The sequence below is a fragment of the Perna viridis genome, chromosome 13 (genome assembly GCF_037379345.1).
Source record: "Perna viridis isolate PV_CMFRI_1.1 ecotype Kerala chromosome 13, ASM3737934v1, whole genome shotgun sequence".
Taxonomy (NCBI): domain Eukaryota; kingdom Metazoa; phylum Mollusca; class Bivalvia; order Mytilida; family Mytilidae; genus Perna; species Perna viridis.
This window is the reverse complement of record NC_142457.1, coordinates 17,351,468-17,360,640: the sequence shown is the minus strand read 5'-3', so window position 1 is coordinate 17,360,640 and position 9,173 is coordinate 17,351,468. Positions and strand designations below refer to the sequence as shown.

The following is a 9,173-nucleotide window of genomic DNA, read 5'->3' as shown; positions in this document are numbered from 1 at the left end:
ATTACCGCTATAACCTTGGTTCCCTTGATTACTCCAATATTTGCTGCACCAATAAGATGCAGAAAAAAATAACAAATCTCCTTCGATAAGTGTTAGATGAAACAGAAAATATTATAGATCTTAAATGTGTTAAGACAGTACAAAAGCTAGCAACAATGTTTTAAAGAACCTGAATAGAAAGGCATTTTGCAAGTTACAAATATAACAATTGCATAAGATTGCATATATCATGTAGTTGTGGTTATTTATATTTTTAGCGCTGAAGAGGATATAGGTCTTAAAACATAAAAAGAAAACTTGTTAATACATTTGGTAAATATCGAACGTAAATGTCTTGTTGTTATCAACTTTGCCATCATTTTTCTTACACCGAAAGTAAAACATTGGTTCACTGAAAGCTTTTGTAATTATTTATCATAGTTAATAGAATGCACTAATTTCATAGGGTATTTTAATGATGTTTAAAATCGTTTTGGACTTCTTTAGAATCTTAAAGTTATGTGTATTGGTATAAAATGCAGCAGAATAACAATAATAACAAAATTTTGGCAAAGTAAAAAATATGTACATCATGACATATATTCATTGTGTCGTACTTCGTGAATTGTGCCAATTTTCAAATATATTTTGTTTTTGGTAAAACACGAATGGTCTAGTTTTTCAGCACACTTATTACAGACAGTTGATGACGAATGATAAATAATAGACTACTTGACTATGCCGAAAATATATTACCAGAATTTCTAAGGCTTACATTACTTAAAATTAGCTTTAAAGAGTAATCAAGGGAACCAAGGTTATAATTATTAAACACCATTCAACAGTGTTCCTAGCATACAACTTTATGACTACGAAATTATATAACAATTACATACAAAAATATTTGAAAGAGAAATCAAGGGATCCGAGATTCTAGAAGAAATCGAAGGATTGTTATTCAGGAACAAAGACCAGATTTGTAAAACAGACAAACACAACAAATAATATAAAATAACCAAAATAATACATACGAAGCAATACAAATAAATAGCAACTTAGACCACTAAAAGAGAGCATGAACCAGGTGCACCGGTAGGGTAAGTGTCCTCTGCTTTTTTAGAAACCCTCGCCGAACTACACGTGCGATGTCAAGTCCGGGGGAGGAAAACTATGGCTCGTTGAACAAATCTGTTATCATGGTGCAATAGATACATCGTAGCGATCCACGAGTTCATGATGACGACGTGAAACTTCTGAAGTGATGAATTCAATCTTGTAGCAACATAAATCATATTCCTTCTCATACATATACATATACATACCATAATTTGAATAATGATGTTCAACACTTATGGAGTTGATGCTATCCTTTTTTTTTGGAGTAACCGGTTAAAAGAGTTTTGAATAAATACTAAACATATCAGTCTTCTTGTTAATTCTAGTAAATATTCTCCTGTCCTTTCCTTATATATTGACATCAAATTATCTACTAAATCACGTGGTTCTCTTTATCTTATCTTTTTAAACGGCAACTTTTGTTAATCCTTTATATTGCATTGACAACGAATACAAAGTTTGTTAGTGTTGATTGTTTCAAACTCCTATAGACACTATAGATACAAAAATGATTGTATGAAACTTAAAAATTAAACTTATGATTTTATAATGTAGCTTAGAAACGGTGTTTAATTTACTTCCCTGCTCTTTGATCAGTTTTCGGAAAGTTATTTTGTTTTTGGTAAATATGTTTCAATTATTTTGGTGAATGAAAAATAATTATAATTAGAATTTCTTTTGAAAACATACGAAAGAAAGGATGATTTCTGAGGTCGATTACACCTGACACTATGTATTTTCATAATAAAAGACAGCATACTACAAGTCATTATGAAATATAACCCAACTGCACATGGAAACCTGTGTTCATTATAAATAACCCTTTTGTTTACGAAGCTGCATTCTTTTTTTTTTTATTATGTAAGTAAAGTGTCTATATATTTGTTTTGTTTTGTTTTGTATTTATTTTTGAAATTTTATTTCAAAAGATTATTTATATTAGCATTTTTCTTTTGGAATTATGTTCTACTTATGATGCGCCATGAGCAGGGGGGTGGGGAGGGGGCGTTGCTACACTTTTGTAAGATTAATATTTTGTGTATATTCTCTCTGAAATTTTCTGTTGTGAGGAAAAGCCTTTGAAAGAAAAAAACTTATCAAATATTTCGGATTTGTCCTTACTTTGACCTATGATAAATGCTATTCTAAAATGTCGTTTAGCTAGATCCTTTAATCTCAGTTTCTGCTATGTAGATTACGTATTATCTTTAAACAATCCTAATTTCGGGGATTTGATACATCGCATCTACCCAAAAGAACTTGAGATAAATGAAATTACAGACTCTGTGAAGTCAGCCTCATATCTTGACAAACACTGAGAATTCGATGGCAAAGTTAGCAAAATTTTAAGTATTGAAAGTCTGGACATTATACCATAAATACTACAAATGAGAATCAGTATTGTAGAAGCTTAGAGTACGCAGTAGTAGGCAATTGCAAACATTGTATGTTAAAAATAAAAATAGATACATATATTATAAAAAAGGTATTAGAAACCAATCTATTAACAGTAAATGTGATGGAAAACGGGCTGTAAATTTCACGGAAAACCAACAAAGTTTCTTGAGTCAGATTTAGAATATTACAAAAATCTTAAACAAATGCTAATGCATAAAAAGAATGAAGTATATCTTAATAATTTTTATTACCATACAATTAAATAATATTTTGTACTTTTGTATACGTATTTATTTAAGGTTTAACTTTAGATTTAGTCGGAACACTTGTAATTACAGTCTATGTTTCGACATATACATTTAGTATCATCGATAATCTTTCTATTTTTAAGACTTTTTTATATACCGTCAATCAATGTCCCATTCCTAATAGCAAGTTTTCTTTTCTAAAACCGAAATGCGAACATTAATGTTATATAAAAAAAACTGATAAATTTCAACAGGTACTAAAAATGTGGCCGTTATTCGACAATTTTCTTTGGTTTAAACACACTAAATGGGGCTTAAAATATAAACAAAACATGACAGAATGAAGATAGAAATAATTCTTTTCGAATAGAGGTTGTAATACGGAATGCTGTGTATAGCTAGGTGATGTATATGTGCATTTAAATCACGTGACATATTTGTCATTCATTGTTATTTATTCCTAGTAAATGAATAAATATACATGTGTGCCCCGGTAATTACACACGATTATTTTGTAGACCTAAGATTTTGTGTATAAGCAAATATCATTATTCTACCATTATTTTTTTTCGCTAAATATATTGAAGTTTGCATCGGTTCACTTTATCAATAATTTAATCCACGGGGTCAGTCAATCTCTCTATGAAAGTTCATATTCTTGAAAAAATACCATCCGGCGAACTGTCCTGTCCTATGTAAAAGCTATCATGGGAAAGAGAAAAATACCGGATACGCAGACAAGGTACTGCAAAAACGTACGGGTGCAATGAAAACATCAAAAGTATAGGTTAACATTTCTAGCAAATATAACACTAACATAAATATGATAAATTTATTTGAAAGAAAATAATCCAAGACGGACAAGGAGTAATGGCCATCGCCACTGTACATCACCTTTGCTGCATAATGTTTTCATAGATGGTCTTCTTCCTTTCATATAAAAAACTTCCTGAACTTCTTCACATTCAAACTAAACTCTATTCCTTACCTCTCACACTTTACTACACTGTCGTCGCGTAACAATTCTTGACACTCTTGTTTCTGAACCTTAGTCGTCTACAGAATTATGACCATCCTTTGTAATATTGGTTTCACAGACTCTTTAAACCAGTCTGTGTTAAAGGTCAAGATGAAGAAAACGATCATTTCTTTCATATCCATTTGTCAACAATGTTAAAAATGCAGCTAATTTTGCTAACATCTTTTACCACAAACACGTCACGAACAAAATATCCCGTATTGCAAAGACAAACCAATACAGATTGTTTCATATTCTTATTCTTCGCCTATTTCATCCACAATTTTCAATTATAAAAGGCTATTGCAGAACTCCCATACTTTGTAAAAAGTAATTCACAAATCATCTATATATACGGAAGAAGTTGTTTTCAAAATGCTGGAATTTCTGATCGACAACATATTTGTCCAGACGCGTTTTTCAACAAATGGTCGTCATTCCAATGGTAACTAATTGTGCTCCACTACTTGATGACTTATTTCTCCATTCTTATGAGGCTGACGTTATAGCTAGTCTGAACCAAACGAAGCAACATCGTTTAATTAGATTCTTTTAATATCAGTTTCCACTACATAGATGAGGTATTATTGTTATATCATTAACAATAATACTTTATTGAAATTACATCTACCCTAAAGAACTTGTGATAAAGGATACTGCAGACACTGTAAGGTCAGTCTCATATATTTACCTTTTATGAGCAATTCGGTGGCAGAATAGCAGATAACGATTACCGGTGCGCCTGATTCATGCTCCCAGTTTTCAGCAAAGTCCCAGCTGCTCATTTTTCTTGTTACTTTGAATGAATCATTTAAATTACGTAATGGTCTTTGTTGTGTTATCTGTTTTCAATATATGGTCTTTGTCCCTTGATTACATTCTTTTGATTTCCACCAGAATCTTGGTTCCCTTGATTATTCTATATATGGAATATGCAGAAAATTTTCAATATTTCCTTTAAAAAAACTGGCAGTTAAAATTTCTAATAACTTTATATTATAAAAAATAATTTGAGATTTTTTTATCAAGCTTATGATATCGATGTGGCATTAAGGTGTATCATGCCTGACATTTCTAGTAGATGATTTATTCCTTTTTTATTTTCTGAACGATGACCACGAATGAACAAATTAATGTCTCTGTAGTTGACTATAACATTTTTTAGCCTGTTGAAAGGCAATGTTTAACTATGTTTTATAAGGATTCTGTAGTTTCTTTTAACTTTATATTAAAACACTTCATTGACATTCTTTTCAATTTCAAAAACTAAAATCAGTGTTACCAAATTCAAAACCCTTCAATAGAACATTTTCCCGACCATGATCTTCCTTCTAAATATTTGTTCCCGCTAATAACACCCTACTGTGTAAAAGTGGCTTTACAAAACTAATGTTTTTTATCTTACCATACTATTTTTTTTACAATAATCAAATAATCATTTAAAACATTTTTTACATAATTTCAAACACTATTAGAAATTATATATTTGTCTGTATGAATTTACGAGAATACAGAACAGAATGCTCCATGTAATAACTGTGATCTCGCAGCAGTATCTCACCATTTAAACGAAATATGTATATAAGATATTTTTAAATGTATGTTTCGCAGTGAATGATTAGCATTATCGTTGGTTATTGTGAAAGAACACTTTTCCACATTGATAAGATTATGTGTATATATCAAAAGAAAAGTTACTTAAAAAAAAAAACAAAAATATATTACTTCTTTGTTAGATATCCAATCTTAGATTTCCAGGTTTTTGTTTTATTTGAACGATGAAAGTTACTTTAACGCAACGTATCACTTTGAAAAAAGTAATTACTTGTTAAATTAAAATAAAAAAAACAGACGGAAGAAAAGTATGATCAATTTTGGACATGGCACGCGTCACGTGACATTATTTGCAATTCAATGTTGTTTTGTCATGTAAACTGATAACATGATAACTCTGTATAATTTCGATTATATTATAACAAACATAATCGACAGATTATGAACCTTTATTTAGACTTTTTTTCAGATAAAAGGGATAAATGACACGTAGGTGAAAGAAATGTTTATTTTATCAGATTAAAAATGACAAAATATAATTATCTAATTGTTACCATTTATTATCGTAGTTGGACATTGCCATCTAGCTCATGCATTTGACATAATACTTAATTTTAATCGTACTATTAGTATGACGTTTGCTATTATATTTTGTCATGGGATTTGACCTAATTTCGCTATACTGTTAAACTTTTTGCCAATAAAGATAACGTATACAGCCAATTGGTATAGTACTAGTGAAAGAATATTCAAACAATTGTAACAATTTAGGAACGCGGGTGTGTTAAGGAGAAACAAACTACTCTTAAATTCATCTTCATACGTGAAAAGCCTTGGTTGGACCACATAAATGTCAAAAGTGCAGTGGGAAGATGACACATTTGTATATCCAAATGTTAATGGTAGGTCAATGAATGTGTATATTTTTTCAAAAAGTGCTGCAGAACGTCTGAAAAATCCATATGGAAGTAAACAAAAATGGCTCGTAACTTGCATGAGATGAGATATTTTGACGTTTTCTTGTATTTTAACGAAAATTAAAAAAAAAAACGCTACCGATAGATAACTTCCCGCAGCAGTTTTCTGGTAAAATGGAATTTGCTCTGTGAAATGAAGCCATGAAAAAACACTCAGACAAATACACTATCGTATCTATATGTCATTTAAGCGTTTAGATACCTTTGCTAGATGTACGCCAAAGTGTATGATATAATGGCGAACTCGGTGTATATCCTTTACACGTTCACATAAAGTCTTGTATGGTGAGTTATTGGGCAAAAATTATTATTGGTAAAGATTTTAAAGTTTGCAATGTATAATATAGATATATGTATGAGTTATAACAGATACACATCACCATGGATTGATTTCATTAAGAATATTTTAAACAGTTGTGGATTTGGGAATATTTGGCATGTACACTTTAATGGGGGATTTCACTCAGATTGGCTAACAACCAATCTGAAACCAAGATTAAAAGATCAAAAGAGATATGATATTGAAAACTCGCCTAGTATAAAAATCAATACTGCAGTAGTTTAGAGAAAGTTTTTGTAAGAATCTTAAAAATCTCATAAAAGTAATTAAAAAAAACAGCCATGTCAAAAGCAAACCGATCCGACAATATAGTTCCACTCAAGGATACCTTCTCTATTTTAATCTCTGCTTCACTGGATTTGCTCAGAAATAGTTTTAATTGAAGGTTAACAAATGAGATTTTTAGCAGAGTTAACTGCTTTTGAAATGTTCATTTATGTGCATTATTTTAAAAAAAGATCATAACTCTCTTTATCAAATGATATGGAAGATATCATATTAAACTTTCAAGGTGTGTGTTTGTTTTATTTATTTTTTTAGACCATATGTATCAACCACTGACACTAACATGTGATAAGATCTTTACTAAAAATAAATAATTAAAAAAAATATGGCGGTGGAGGTATCCATTGGTTGTGTCCAAGTTATGTTTACTCTTCTATTCACAAATATTGTTTGTCATGAACATAAAACATAATATGAAATGAACTGTAGTTCTTAACGTAAAGGAAGGGTAATTAAATCATTATTAACCAAAGTTCATGCCTAGGTTTATGCCTTAAAGTAAAAAATGACTAGTCAATAAACTCATGCTAAATGTAGTTAAATACATTTATAAAGCCCTGGTGTTTTCGGCTAATGCATATTATTTGTATCGTTTATGGTTTATAAATAAAACTTCTGAAAAAGTGAAAATATCCAAAACGCCTTTTTTTGGAAAACAAGATGTTCGTCGAATGTAACGTCCCGACTTAGAACTGAATTAAAGTTATGGAGTGCTAAATGTTATTGGCTGTTCATATAATATATGGTCTCATCATTCTAAAATATATGCTTTTCAGGTACCTTTGTACCTCTAATATATATATATATAACGTCTCAGAATGTGACGACTCCATTTGCTACACTGCTCCATCGGATCAAATTGATACAGGGAAGATATATAAACGTTTAGAATGGTCTGAAAAATTCCCATCGATGTTAGAACTGTCAAATTTGCGATGCAAATTTTTGGTCGTTCCCTCCGCGGGACTCGAACTCGTACTGCTGTGACATCTATGGCAACACCGCCTGCACAAAGTCCAGCGCCCTAGACCACTCGGCCAGTTAGGCTGTATTACATCGTGTACTAAGTTACAGCCCTAGATTAATCCTACGAGGAGGAATGACCCGGCCAGCGAAAGCTATATTTTATATAGCCTAGCTGGCCGAGTGGTCTATGGCGAGAAGGTACAGAAGAGAAAGGGGTCAATCCTAAACCATGTGTTTGAAGTTTAAGATGTTATTATAATTGTGATAAGTCATATTCGAAGGAAATATCCTGCAGTAAAGAAACGTTGGTGCCGATATGGACTTGTAATATATACATATATCCGTAATGAACCAGGTGACGGGATCTTGAATTGAGTTTTAGTCAACAAGATACAACATTTCACCAGTATAGTGAAACAAAATTTGAATGGCAAAATGAAAGTTTATTGATAGTACTGTCTCAAAGTAAGCAAAACTGATACATGTGCAAGGTCAAGATCTAGGACATTCATTGTATACACAAAAGTTTAGTTAAAATGAGATTGAACAAAATCAGATACTGTTTGCAATACTTAAACTATATTGATCTCAACTTCTGGGACTGTGGGATTAGCAAACAGAAGGGTACATTGTTCACAGGGCTGTCACTTTAGCTGTGGAATATACTAGTAGCATAATTGATCCAAGAAGAAATTGACAAGTTAGAATTTTTTTAAAATAAAAGCATCATATGTAGAGTGTGGTATGGAAAAATATAATAGGTTAGTACGAGCGTCTTTACATTGAAGCAAAGCCGTAGCCATTTAATAATCCACGGTAATTTGACATTATATTGGTGAAAAATGGACATTAAAGAACCCTACTGTGATATTATCCAGGAGTAGGAACCATAGGGCTCTGCCACAGAAGGCTAAATTGCCTTACCCTACCCACCTCTCCCTATTTCCAGTGGCAATCAAAATTTGTTGACCCAATTATCCTTGTCTCCCATCCCATTTTTCATTTCATCTTCATGTCATGTTCATTTTATCATCCACTTCATGTTCATCACCTGAATAAAGCAGAAATAGTGCGGCTCCAGCGTTAAACCCCAACAATCAATCAATTAATCAATAAAAAATCGTAAGTATATACTGTTATTTATCATTCATGTACGCGCATGTATATGTATGACTTGTGGATCTCACACAACCGAACCTTACAAGAATTTTGTTAGCTGTTAATCTATAACCAATGCATGTTGGTACATTTGTAGCAATTGTGGGTAGAGCCAGGCTGACTTCGGGATACAT

General features: G+C 31.5%; 1 long non-coding RNA gene across 4 annotated transcripts in view; it reads left to right on the top strand.

The window, feature by feature from the left end:
- The first annotated feature begins 5,951 nt into the window (after positions 1-5,951).
- LOC148599780 (uncharacterized) overlaps positions 5,952-9,173 on the top strand; it is a 32,141-nt gene continuing 28,919 nt past the window's right edge. The window contains exon 1 of one of the 4 annotated variants that reach the window (XR_015918026.1): positions 5,952-6,215. This is a non-coding gene — a long non-coding RNA (uncharacterized LOC148599780). The remainder of the gene's footprint in view (positions 6,216-9,173) is intronic. The other 3 variants (XR_015918025.1, XR_015918023.1, XR_015918024.1) reach the window with 3 other exon arrangements.